Source organism: Artemia sp. Qi Xiang Cuo, chromosome 7 (genome assembly GCF_049724085.1).
Source record: "Artemia sp. Qi Xiang Cuo chromosome 7, ASM4972408v1, whole genome shotgun sequence".
Classification (NCBI taxonomy): domain Eukaryota; kingdom Metazoa; phylum Arthropoda; class Branchiopoda; order Anostraca; family Artemiidae; genus Artemia; species Artemia sp. Qi Xiang Cuo.
The window spans coordinates 63,760,232-63,774,926 of record NC_142800.1 but is presented as its reverse complement, the minus strand read 5'-3'; the positions used below and the strand labels follow the sequence as shown (position 1 = coordinate 63,774,926).

Genomic DNA, 14,695 nt, shown 5'->3' with positions numbered 1-14,695 from the left:
AAAAATATTGTGCGTAGCACTTTTCTTATTGCTCACTGTCTTAGCGAAATCCAAAGATTTCAATTTCTTTTCTTTGCTGATTAAAGACTTTTTCATTTTTGAAACTAGATTTAGCTTAATTATAGGAGTCCGAATTAAAGAAGGAACTTTATTTTGGTATTTCAAATATATCGTGTTTTACTCCCGGTACACTGATGACACCCAAGTCATACAAGGAATTGAGAGGCATCTCCAATGGATATGGATATATTACTAATACTGATTGTACAGATGCACTTAAAAATGCTACAGCTAGTGAATTACATCTAGTTGGAAAAATATATCATGAAATATTTAATATACCCCAATGGCTGCCGCCCAATGTTAAAGTGGATATAAAACTAACGCTTGCACCCTCCAATTTCATATTGAGAAAAGAACTTGCTGTCAATCCGGATGTAAGTCTCTCCCTCACCTCGGCAATACTTCATGTACGCAAACAACAGGTCATGAGTTCTGTTGCTTTGGCCGTGGAAAAACTGAGAGCCATTGGCAACAATATTAAAATACGTGTTCCTCATACAATCACCAATCAACGTCATATTGCAATTGGCTCACGCACCTTCACCGATTCATCCTTTATCAATGGCGAAATCCTGTCAAAACTCGCTTTGGCATTTGTAAAAAGCGCCAGTGCCATACGTTCGTGGACTGAATGCCCACATAAATTCGAGATGTTTGGACTTTCTTCTCTTGTGTGCAAAGTAAACGGTATCCCACTCTACAATCTATCCTTTGATAGATCCTATAGAACATTGTATGAGATGACCATGCAAACTCTAGATCATGACTCTCAACTATTTGAAAATGGTATAACCCAAGATATGTTTGCTAAAACACATGGTATCAATGTACTAGATTTGTCTGGCACGCAGGATATGAGTATAGTACGTACGGGGAGTGTGCGTTTAGAAGTGTACATTTGCCGACCCATTGGCTGAGAGTATTGCACTAATCTCATTAAATCAATATGAAACCTATTGGGAAATCACTCCCGAAGGCAGTGTTCTACTAGACTTGGCGCCATGAACACCAGTGAAATAATCAATGTATTTAATATGGACCCCTACATGTCCCAGTACAAATCCTATTGTCTGCCGTCGGACTTTTTTGGAAAAATTCAAAGTGTCAACAATACCTTGATTATTGTTAATAGCAGTCCGTCGACTGTGCTGACGGGTCATTGGATGTGCATCTTTTAAACAATGAAGACGATTGAATTTTTTGACCCTCTTGGTCTACCCTATACATTCTACACTCACCACATAAGCAACTATATTGAGAGCAGTGGGACAACTATTATTCAAAATCGGAAGAGGGTGCAGGATCTAACAACTAAAAGCTGTGGCTTCCATACACTACTATATTTTGTGTTCCGATGTCGCGGCTATACTTACAAGCACTTTCTCCACATTTATGTTGACAATCCACGTCTGAATGACTTTCTAGTGGAAAATATCCTCTCAGACCTATACAGTATTGATTTCAGTGCCCTAAGAGTAAAGTGCTTAAAAAATGTTTGTGAATTTGTTTATTAATAAAATGCATATATATACAACAATGTCTTTAAATCTTCACTTTAGATTTCTTCATCGATGTATAGGCAACTGTCGTGAACCACTAATGCTGGTAAATCATTTGGATTCACTGCATATTGATCTTGATTGGCTGCAAAGTCAGGGTCACATTTTCTACATTATTATGTAACTTCACTCTTGTCATATCTCTTTGTATAGTCAATGATACTATTTGCATTTATATAATGAAATTCACGAGTTTCAATCTGTCTATTTGAAGCAATATCACATACAGTGTTTTCAAATGGTGAATCAAACTCGGTAACTGCCAAATAAAAATCACTTGGTTTATAGTCATAGTAGGCAGTGTCATCACAACGATGACGTAGAAACCAAATTGTCTTGTTAGCCTAACGGTTGAATCGTAAACCGGATTCCTCTTCCCAGAATAATTTAAATCCGCGACGAAACCAATCTCGTAGAAATAAACTAAAATCACGTTTGGGATTCTTTCAAATCATAGCGGGGTAAATATTCTCCCACTGATCACATTTATCATAGTGACAATTGGAGCACAGGTGCCCTCTAGGATTAGAGTCACACATCTCTTCAAGACATGAATTACATCCTTAAATTGTACTGCAGAGCCTCTATGTAATTTACAGGGATTACATAATTTGCACTTTTCACTATAGTCATCTATAACTGTACAATTCTCACATTGAGTCCAACTGCCAAGAGTGTACATGCACAATGGACATATATAGAACATTTTTCGGTTTCCGATGTCAACTCTCTCACAGCTAAAACGAAACTGATCGTCCTCGCTCCATAAATTCAATGAGGGAAAATGGGGGAGAGGTGTAGCTCTGTAACGTTACCTCTTTCGAAGGAGGAGCCATCTACATTGAATCCATTGGCAATGTTTTCAAAAGTATATCCACAATATGATTCTGCTTTGTTCCAATTAATATATCCATAAATTGACTATAAGCACTTGAGTCACATTTTAAAAGTTTCATACAATAGTCCAATGGCGGAGAATCACTCCTCATTATATTGTCAAGTGTTCCCTGACAAGAGAATATCCTGCGTTTAAGAGATAACTCGAGAAAATCGTCATCTAAAATCAAATGTTTTTCCATAAACACTAGATTTGATCTAATTCTCTCTTTCTCAAATTTATTCATTTTTCAATCCTTTCACTCCGACTGCTGACTCTAGACTGACCCTGATTCGTTAGCCCTAACCTAACCAGAAAAGAAAGAAAACATTTTCGATTTCGAAACAATTTTATTGAATAATTACAACAACATCAATAATACAGAGCATGTACAAATAGCGACAGAGTTTATTGTCTTCAATATGTTTCTCCAATGCACTTATAGCACTTTGAAGTCTATTCACATGCGCTATATCAACTTTAGCGGTGAAACATAATTGATCCTCCATTTTAAATTTGCTCAAGGATATCACATATCTTGCATATACTGCATCCCATTCCAGACAAAGCCGCGATCCTTTCGTGATTTCCACCGCAGTGTTAGGTGCTCTTGTATTATTACCATCAACCCCACTATCAACTTCTAGGAGGGTAAACATTCCACTCGTCGACACAAATATATATCCAAATGAGTAAAGTCAAAACTGTTCTTCTCACTCCCTTGAATTCTATTCACAGACTAATAAAAACTATAGCAAAAATCCTTTCCTCATATTCCCTCCGCCGCTAATATGTTTGCGAGCCCTCTGATTGGCTGAGACGGAAACACGTGCTCTAACTGTTTCCTGGAAACTAATAACATTTGCTGAGAGCAACAACATGAAGGAAGTGTCATTGACCTGCTCCCATTAGACTCAATAATCCATTAAAGTGAGAAAGTTCCTCGTTTTCCATTCTCACTGACAAAAACCATAAAAAAAGACATAAATGTGAGAAAGTTCCTTTTATTCAAATTCTCACTGACAAAAACCATAAATCATCCATAACCATCCATGAAAAACATCAAATAAATCGACCAACACACATAACCATCCATGAAAACAGACATAAAAGTGTCAAAATTCCTGTTTTTCAAGTGAGAAAAATACTATTTTTTCATTCTCACTGACAAAAACCATAAATCATCCATAACCATCCATGAAAAACATCAAATAAATCGACCAACACACATAACCATCCAAGAAAGCAGACATAAATGTGACAAAATTCCTGTTTTTCAAATTCTCACTGAAAAAAACCATAAACCACATGGTTCTATGCCCATATATGGTGCGCTGACACGAGTTATAGGGTCATCTCTACTCACGCCCACCCTCCCATTTCACTTTATGCTTAAAAACTAAATGTTGCCATAAGATTAAATCAAAATGCACCCTATTAATGCTTATTCCCAATAAGGCATCTCAGCAGTATCCCAAGAACGACTGAGGGTATTATGTTCAAACTTTTGGGGCTGCTTCTGCTCTTAAAATTTAACCAAATCAAAATAGCGTAAGTGTATCCAAGCTATCAAAGAAAGTAAACAGATTTTTTTGCGAATGGTATCAAGTTGTCCATTTTAGGTCAACTAGAGGAGGTATGAAACTAAATTAAACACTACTATTTGTGTCCAGATTTTTAAGAGGGTGCATGTTGTTAAGAAATTGCTGAAAATTTTTCTCCAGCATACAAATAGCAGGCCAAACTATAAATTCTTAAAAAATCGAAAAGATTTAAAGTATTATTTTCTTTTTCTCTGAAAAGACTATGTAAAATATAAAACGAGCAGAAATTAATTAAAAAAACTTTTTCCACAAAGTAAGTTTTTCAAAGAAAATTAAAGAACTCCATTAAACGAAAATTTAGCAAAAGTAAAATCAAATAATCTACCAAGCGTGAAACTACCACAAATCAGCATCGATAAATAAATGAAACCCAAAACGAACAGAAATTACAATAAATAACCGAGTCAAACTCAAAACGAACATAAATTAACATGAGTAGGGCTCAAAACCCCTATGCCTTCCCAAGGCCAGAAAATAATTTGTGCACTTTACTGAAAAAAATATAAATGTTTTTACTTTTATAACACAAATTACAATAAATAACCGAGTCAAACTCAAAACGAGAAGAAATAGTTGGGCTCAAAACCCCTATGCCTTTCCAAGGCCAGAACATCATTTGCACTTTACTAAAAAAAATACAAATGAACGTGCATTGTCAGTTTAATATACATATACTGATATTTAGTAATCAAAATGTTTAAACTAATTAATTTATTAAAGTTATAAAAGTAAAAACATTTATATTTTTTTCAGTAAAGGGCAAATTTGTTCTGGTCTTGGGAAGGCATAGGGGTTTTGAGCCCAACTTATGCTAATTTCTGCTCGTTTTGAGTTTGACTCGGTTATTTATTGTAATTTCTGTTCGGTTTGGGTTTTATTTATTTATCGATGCTGATTTGTGGTAGTTTTACGCTTGGTAGATTATTTGATTTTATTTTTGCTAAATTTTGGTTTAATGGAATTCTTTACTTTTCTTTGAAAAACTTAATTTGTGGAAAAAGTTTTTTTTAATTAATCTTAGCTAAAAGGCCAAGAAGCAATAATTGAACAAGGATTGTCAAAAAGTTTATAAGAATACGAGTAACAAAGTTTGTCGCATATTCAATTTCGGTTGCAATGCTCAAATAACCTTCAATTAACTAGTCAGTTTGTCTTTAGATTTTTTTAAGTGGTACTTAACATTTCCCATAATGTCAAAGCTTATTTCAAAATTTTTAATGGTAAACGGAAAAATTTTTCAATCGAAGACTTGGACAAAATTGTCATCCAAAAAGCCGAAATCAGAAAATATAGGCCTTAAATCAGGGAATTATGGTCTTGGCCCTTTAGCTGACAATAGTCAGAACTAGCATTTGTCAATGGTGTTAATTCAGGGTTATTTTGGGAGGACAGAGAAAAGTGTTTTTCATAATCCAGAGAGGACAATTTTCTTGTGTTTTCAATTTATTTTACCAAAATACCCAAGAAAACACGCTAATTTGCAGTGAAAATTGCCATACCACCAACTGACACCACTCGTATTGATAAAAAGTGTCAATTCATGAAAATTAGGGGGCAAGGCCGAATCCAGTGCTTCCCCCCCCCCCGATATTTTTTCTGACTCATTAAGACATAACGCAATGCATATAAACAAATTTCGGATTGTTTTCTTTTAACTTTTTTTGTAGACCTCCCTCCAAAACAATAATGTCGAAACAGCCCTGGGGTGAGAGGCAAAAGAGTGTTCTTCAGAGTCCACGGAGATGAATTTCGTTGTCTTTTCAATTACTTTAACAAAAATACGGAAAAAAGCCCCTTTTCAATTAAATACTACGAATTTTTTTTTGAACCTAAGAGGGGGAATGCAGAAGAGATATTATTGAAAAATTCCCCCTTCCCAGATTAAAGCCACTGGTGTTCATATATGCTATTCTGGTTGCAGCGGTAGCTAGCAACCTAGTAAGAGACGATCACGTTCCATGATAAGAAATACAATAACCCACAACTCCTAAAAATAATGTCTGATCGAAACACAAAGTACACTATTAGAACCGCCTTGTTTTAAACTTCTATATAGGAAACTTACAGTCTCTTGGCTTGAACAACAAAGAAAATATGTTTGCCTAAAAAACACGAAAAGTGGCTTAAACTACGATATTTTGCATCGTGGGTATCTTTTTTTTCGTTTTTTCACCCTCAGCTATCTGGGCACTGGAAATTCACAAAGAGCTGTTTAATCGCTCGTTTTAAAGGAAATTGCTATATCTGGTGCCTTTTGTAATTAAAAGACAAATAGTTTTTAAAATAGTATCATTTTTTACAAAAAACTGCATTTTCATTTAAAAGCTTAATGAATGACGTCAAAATCATAAGTTATAATTATATATGACGTAATAAGTGAATGCAATATTTATAGACGATTATCTTTCGACAAGATATCGGGGTTGCAGAGGTAGCTTGCAACTTAGTAAGAGACGACTAAGTCCCATACTAAGAAATACAATAACCCATAACTCTTAAGAATAGTGTCAGATGGAAAAGCAAAGTACACAATTAGAACCGCCTTTTCCGAAACTCTTACATAGGAAACTTACAGTCTCTTGGCTTGAAGAACACAGAAAATATGTTGGCTTGAAAAACAAGAAAATTTGCTTTAACTGCAATATTCTGCATCGACAGCATCTTTTTTTTCCGTTTTTTCTTTTTCCTCAGCTAACACTATAACCCATACACTGGAAAATCAAAGAAAGCTGTTTAATGACTCATTGTAAAGGAAATTACTACATCTAGTGCCTTTTGTATGTGATGTATTATATGGAAAAGTTTTTGATGAATCCACAATTTTATAGTAAAGAACGAGATCTAGTTGTAGCTATAGCTGCAATCTAGTGTAAGTGCGTTCGGCGTTTGCCGCGGAGATGGATGGATCGAAACCTCATCGAACCTCGCTAGGCCCATGGTCTAGCGTTCTTTTGTTGGGTTTCGATCTACCAACCCCTGAAGCTGCTCTGAAGATTCTTATATAGATGTGGATTATACCATTTGTGTCTACATAGGGACTATCTATCTGAAAACTTAAATATTTAAAATCAGCATACAAATCCGATTCTTTTGATGTAGCTATTACCATTAAAATTCCGTTTTTTAGAGTTTCGGTTGCTATTGAGACGAGTCAGTCCTACTATACAGTTCGTTACCATCGAGCTGTTTGATAAGAATTGACATAGTGTGTTTCAATTTAGTTCAACATCCTGCTGAAAAATCCCTGAAGGTTTCACTGTGATACCCTTTCTAATATAATACATCATAAACCGTTTTAATCACTTTCACTAACATGAGTAGCTTAGCGCAGTGGAATTTAGTTGGGTGTTTACCCCGGAGATGGATGGATCGAAACCTTATCGAACCTCGCTGTATAGCGTTTTTTGGTCAGGTTTCAATCCACCAACCTCTGAAGCTGCTCTGAAGATTATTATAAAGAACACTTCATCATTGTGATAACGCTCCTTGATCCTTTGTTTGGCTCCTTCAATTTTTAATTCTCGATGATTCTGGTCTGCTAAATACCTTAGCTTTTCTCTTTTCAAGATGCTATCTCTGTTTTTTGTATAGTACTGTTTTTTCTTTAACTTACGTGTAGCTTGCTTGGATGAAACAATATTAATATCATTTTTGTATTATTATAGTCACTTATATAATAATCATGACGTCTTGGCGTAATGATATTATTTCATGACGTTTATGTGTCGAAAGATGTAGATTTAGGTAAATGTTAGATTTTTATCTAAACCTACTTACCTGTCTGGAAAGCTGCCTTGATCGTGAAGGAGGCGCTCCCAGGGCGAGGCCTTTCCATTGTACGTCGGATTGGTTGACCCTTGTGATTAACCCAAATGGGGCAATTCAACAGTGTAATTTTGGTAGTGGTGGCTGCGTTCGCGCTGTAGCGATAAAAATTTTGATTGGCCTTAATTGTGGTAATAAAGATTGACCGCGTCAAATGTAATTTTATGCTTTAAAGCTGTGAACTTACACCTTATAAGTTCTCCGATAGCACCACTTCTAGCACTCAAGACAGTGCCATATGTAATATTATAATTTAAAGCGGTATACCGATCGCGCCACTCGCTGAAAGCGAGAAAATAAAATGCAGAATTGTGGTAGGTTAGAAATCCTCCAACTATCAATCCGGGAGCGTGACCTCGCTTCCTCGAGTTATCTTCTCGTCAATTATCTCTAATGTTATGTAGAAATCAGATCCCTGGGAGCGCTACCTTGGAGGTATGCGAACTAATTACCTGCCGTGCGACTAGATATAGACGTATAAAATGAACACAAGTAGAAAAGCAATAGTTTTATTATGACTTACATATTTAGGTGTTCAGCAGTGGTTCACTTCAAATGATAACGACAAAGGCAAGGATAAATTGGCTCTCAAAGATAATGTTGATGGCAATAGAGACAATCCATAATTGAAACGAAGAATAGTTTTTTTCACTATATCACACACAAATAAAACTCCTGCGCATTACTAGCTTTTTTCACGATTGGCCCAAGTCCTGTGGAGGGGGCCGCTATTTTGTTATTATGTTCGTAAACTAACTACATTATGCGGACTGTTCGTCCAATAATTTGTTTTAAATATTTCTGATGAGTCCAACGTTAACACACTCTTATAGCTTAGACTTCCTGCGAAACATTGTATCTATCATTTTTCTTGTTGCCAAAAATCTTAGCGAAATTCAAAACCGTCTAGCGTCATTGTTTGACTGAAGCTAAAATGCAATTTCTCTTTTTGCTGATTAAGAGTTTCGACTCTTGGAAACGGTATTTGAACTCAATTAGGGGACGTTTAATTTCTGTCGGAATTATCTTTTTGAAAAAAGGAATTTTATTTTTTTTATTTTAAATATATCACATTTTACTCACGGTACATATTACCCTTCCCATTATTTAATGACGTCCCGTCATTAGGACTTGCTTGCCCTTGGGTTTTTGAAATATTCGCGATTTATTTACTATTGGTCCGTGATTTTAATTGACATTGTATTATTTTATACTTTTATATAAGCTTAATAAGGAGTGCTAAAATTTTTCTCTATTACTTTTCTTATTTTATTATACATCCCTATCTAAAATTCATCTACCGGACTTAGATTATTCCTAGCTAATATACTAAAGATTTTTTTTACGTCTAACATTTACTATTTTTATATTTCCAACAATTTTGTGGCTTTTCTACCTTTACATAAGATTTTTGAGAATTCACCTTTGACAAGTTTTTTTTTTTTTTTTTTTTTTTTTTAATTTACTGACTATAGGGCACACTGCATCCTATCTAAGGTACATTAAATGAATAGTACGAAAACGCTATACACAATTCTATCTGAACATCTAACACTACATATAAGAACGATTTAAAACACACAATATTGGGTTTACCATGTTCACTGGTAACATTAGAACACTTTCACTGGGGATGTTTGCTATGTAACATTACTGATAGGATATTGGAATTTTTTAGTTATCGAAGTTATTAAGATGTAACGTATGTAAATTCACACCTATTCATCACCTTCGTGTCTCTTTAGCGTACTCAATCATTCTGTTGTAAATTATGGTCCTTCACTCCTTTCGTCTTTGCAAAATTTTTAACGCACTTACAATATAGTTTCTTCGTGGAACGGTTCGAGCATGGTTGTGTTCACGCGACAAGCTTTCTTTAATTGTCAAATGGGAAATGATACTTCCAGCTACAGGTGTGGGAATATGCTATCAGATTCTCACTTGCTTTTTGATAGTTCATATGGTGCCTTATCATTAAGGGGTCGAACACTGGGAGTGCGTTCATTTTGTACCGTGAGTAAAATGCGATGTATTTAAAATAACAAAATAAAGCTCCTTCTTTCTAAAGATAATTCCGACTTCCTATAATTAAGTTAAATCTAGTTTCAAAAATGAAAAGTCCTTTATCAGCAAAGAAAAAAAAACTGCAGTTAGCCTCAGACAAAGAACGGCGCTATCCAAGCTTTGGATTTCGCTAAGAGAATGGGCAATAAAAAAGGTGCTACGCACAATATTTCTAAGGAAGTTTAAATGATAAGAACCGTGTGAACGTTTGAATCATCAGAAATATTTAAAACAATTTATGGGACGAAGGGTTCGCATCCTTGGGCCATTTGAGCCAATTGTGAGCCAGTTCTTACAGCGCAGGACAAAAGAACTACGTTTGATAGTGGGGTAAAAGTGCTTTTTGGAAGTATTCGTAAAGGAGAATCAGGACCATTCAGATAGAATTATATCGCCATTCAAGCTTGGCGATTCTTTCATTGTTGTATCTCAGTCACCGTTATTGTCATTTGAAGTGACCCATTGCTGTTCACCCAAATATGCGAGTCTCACTAAATCTATTGCTTTTTTTTACCTGTGTTCATTCCATTTTATAAGTCTGTATTCAGACTATAACAGGAAATTATTTTGCAAAATCTCCTAGGGCGTAGCCAGGGACTATGATCTCCAGATAGCTCAAGGAAAAGAGGTCACATTTATACTTCTACACATTTTAATTTCTCTCAATAATTTTGGGCGGCGCGGTCATAAAGTTACTTCACTCCCCATTGCTGTGGCGCGAGGCTTGTGGCACAATCTTTATCGCTATAAGCGGCGCTATCGGAGAAATTATAAGGTGTTAGCTCACGACCTTTGGGCATAATATTGCCTTTGACGCGGTCAATATTTATTGCCAATTAAGCCCAGTCCTTTTCTTTTATAGCCACAAATAACCTTCATCGCTACAAATGGCACGGTCGGAAATTAGAGGAAAACTTGCGAACTAATTAGGCTATAAAACTTCGTAATTTAAATTTAATTATTAGGGAGATATAGACATATAAGTAAAGTGATTAGGCCTATAACAGCTAAGCTACCACAGGAAACCCTGTAAAATATCTCATAGGAGATAATAGCCTCCCCAAAAACAGGTTAAGTGAAAAAAAAAATGTCGGACGACCTCACGGATTTATTAATGGTGCAGAAGTTGGTCGTCAAAAATACAAAATTAGCAAAGTCTATCCCGGAATACAATGGTCAATCAGATATTAACGAATTCAATATCCAATTGGCCCAGTTTGTACAACTAACAAAAACAGAGCTAGAAGCGTTAGTCGACATGCTCCTACTACGATTAAAAGGCCAGGCCTTAACCTTTCTAAAATAGCGGTCGCAGAGAGACAGCGGCAATCGCATTTTGTAGCCCAAGCTTAAACTAAGAAACGTGCAAAATTTCACCCCCCTCCGACTTTATCTTCATGGGTAAAAGTGGGCCGGAAGTTTCGACCCTCCGACCACAGCCCCCCTTTAACGTGGTCCGATTTGGCTGAAATTTAGAGGATAAGCTTTCCTGGGGCCTGGGAGCTTATCCTCGAAATTTCAGCTCAATCTGATCACTCCTTCCCTGTTTTCCAAAAACCAAATATCAAGTTTTGTGGGGATTTGCTTGCGTCAAAAATAGATTCACCTTACTAAAAAACAATTACAATTGTGTCTCTTTAGTACAGCAGTCGATACTCCTGATTGTCAGGCGGAACATCCGGGTTCGATTCACCGTCAGAGGAAATTTTTTATATACTGAATTTAAAGTTTAAAAAAGAAACTCAGTTTCTTTTTTAAATTATTTGAAAAAAATTACATTTTCTAAAGAGTTAAAGAGGCTGAGTTACAAGGTCGACCCTTAAAACGTACAGGGATTAGGAGGCACAGCTGGGGGGCTGTTAAAGAGACTGAGTCACAAGTTCGAACCTTAAAACGTACAGGGATTAGGAGGCACCCTGTACGACGTGATTTTCAGTAATCAGGAATTAAAAGCCTTAACACAAGAATGTTCAAGAGCGGGGGGTTTGGGGGGCGGCAGCCCCCCTACTTTAACTCCTTACACGATCAGCTAACATTTAGTCAAGCAATAATAAGTAATAAACTGTACAATAACGTGCAGAAATGATTTGAAAAAAACCTACGTTTTCTAAAGAGTTAAAGAGGCTGAGTTACAAGGTCGAACCTTAAAACGTACAGGGATTAGGAGGCACAGCTGGGGGGCTGCCCCCCCCCCCCCAAACCCCCCGCTTTCGCAGCCTTTAAATAACAATAAAAAAAGTTTTTTAAACTGAAAGTAAGGAGCGACATTAAATCTTAAAACGAACAGAAATTATTCCGTATATGAAAGGGGCTGTGCCCTCCTCAACGCCTCGCTCTTTACGCTAAAGTTTGACTTTCTCACAACGCTTTTTTTTAACAATAAAAACTTTAGCGTAAAGAGCGAGGCGTTGAGGAGGGCACAGCCCCTTTCATATACGGAATAATTTCTGTTCGTTTTAAGATTTAATGTCGCTCCTTACTTTCAGTTTAAAAAACTTTTTTTTATTTAAAGGCTGCGAAAGCGGGGGTTTGGGGGTGGCAGCCCCCCAACTGTGCCTCCTAATCCCTGTACGTTTTAAGGTTCGACCTTGTAACTCAGCCTCTTTAACTCTTTAGAAAACGTAGTTTTTTTCAAATAAAACAAGTTTTTTTTTCAAATCGTTTAGTTTGAGATCTCAATTTACAACATTTTTTCATGCCTTCATTGTTCACGCACGTCCGTGCTGTTTAAGAAACGCATGTTGCAGCGTCATAGCCACACGGTTTTACGTAAACAACCTTACAATGAGGGAACAAGACATAGCAAGGACGAGTGGAGACCTCTATACCCACTCGTTTTCTGATGTATTCCCTTTTTCTTGGCTTAGACTTTCTGCGAAACATTGTATCTATCATTTTTCTTATTACCAAAGATCTTAGCGAAATTCAAAACCTTCTAGCGTCATTGTTTGACTGAAGCTAAAATGCAATTTCTCTTTTTGCTGATTAAGAATTTAGACTCTTGGAAACGGTATTTGAACTCAATTAGGGGACATTTAATTTCTGTCGGAATTATCTTTAGAAAAAGGAATTTTATTTTTGTATTTTAAAAATATCACATTTTACTCACGGTACAGCGCGGACCCCTGTCCACACAATGAAAAGCGTTTTTATTTTATCCTCTTTTATATGTCACACATTTTGAAGTTTAAAGGAAAAAGTATACAATTTGATGTTGTTCAAGACAATAATGGGACTTGTCAAATTCATAATTGGGCCCTTTTGAAAAGAGCAATTTGCTGATAAGCTTACATGTTTGAAATATCACATTCGCATCAGTGAATGTGATTAAAACGGTTTGTGATGTATTATATGGGAAAGTTTTTGATGAATCCACAATTTTATAGAAAAGAACGAGATCTAGTTGTAGCTGTAGCTGTAATATAGTGGAAGTGCGTTCGGCGTTTGCCGCGGAGATGGATTGATCGAAACTTCATTGAATCTCGCTGGGCCCATGGTCTAGCGTTCTTTGGTTAGGTTTCGGTCTACCAACCTCTGAAGCTGCTCTGAAGATTCTTATAAAGATGTGGATTATACCATTTGTTTCTACATAGAGACTATCTATCTGAAACTTAAATATTTAAAATCAGCATACAAATCCGATTCTTTTGATGTATCTATTGCTATTAAAAATCCGTTTTTTAGAGTTTTGGTTACTATTGAGACGAGTTACTCTTACTATACAGTTCGTTACCATCGAACTGTTTGATAAGAATTGACATAGTGTGTTTCAATTTAGTTCAAAATCCTGCTCAAAAATCCCTGAAAGTTTCACTGTGATACCCTTTTCCATATAATACATCATAAACCGTTTTAATCACATTCACTAACGTGAGCAGCTTAGCGCATTGGAAGTGCGTTGGGTGTTTGCGCCGGAGATGGATGGATCGAAACCTCATCGAACCTGGCTTTGTAGCGTTGTTTGGTCAGGTTTCGATCCACCGACCTTAGAAGCTGCTTTGTATATTATTTTCAAGAAAACTTCATCATTGTGATAATGCTCCTTGATCTTTGGTTTGGCTCCATTAATTTTCAGTTCTCGATAATCCTGGTCTGTTAAATACCTTTGCTTTTCTCTTTTCAAGATGCTATTTCTATTTTTTGTGTAGGCTAGTACTGTTTTTTTTAACTTAAATGTAGCTTGCTTGGATGAAACAATATTAATATCATTTTTGTATTATTATGGTCACTTATATAATAATCATGACGTCATGGCGTAATGATATTATTTCATGACGTTTTTGTTTCGAAAGATATTATTAAAATGTTAGATTTTTATTTAAACCTACTTACCTGTCTGGAAAGCTGCCTTGATCATGAAGGTGGTGGTCCCAGGGCGAGGCCTTTCCATTGTACGTCGGGTTGGTTAACCCTGTGACACTCTTTGGTTAGGTTTCGATCTACCAACCTCTGAAGCTCCTCTGAAGATTCTTATTAACATGTTGATTATACCATTTGTGTCTGCATATAGACTCTCTATCTGAAACTTAAATATTTAAAATCAGCATACCAACCCGATTCTTTTAATGTATCTATTGATATTAAAATTCTGTTTTTTAGGGTTTCGGTTACTATAGAGACGAGTCACTCTTACTACACAGTTCTTTACAACTGAACTGTTTGATAAGAATCGACAAAGTGTGTTACAATTTAGTTCAACATCC

The 14,695-nt window shown here is 36.0% G+C and overlaps 1 non-coding gene across 1 annotated transcript; it reads left to right on the top strand.

Annotated features, from left to right (window-relative positions):
* Positions 1 to 7,872: 7,872 nt before the first annotated feature.
* On the top strand, positions 7,873 to 8,033 carry LOC148950569 (U1 spliceosomal RNA). Its single transcript, XR_016142041.1, has one exon. It is a non-coding gene; the product is annotated as a U1 spliceosomal RNA (small nuclear RNA).
* Positions 8,034 to 14,695: the final 6,662 nt, after the last annotated feature.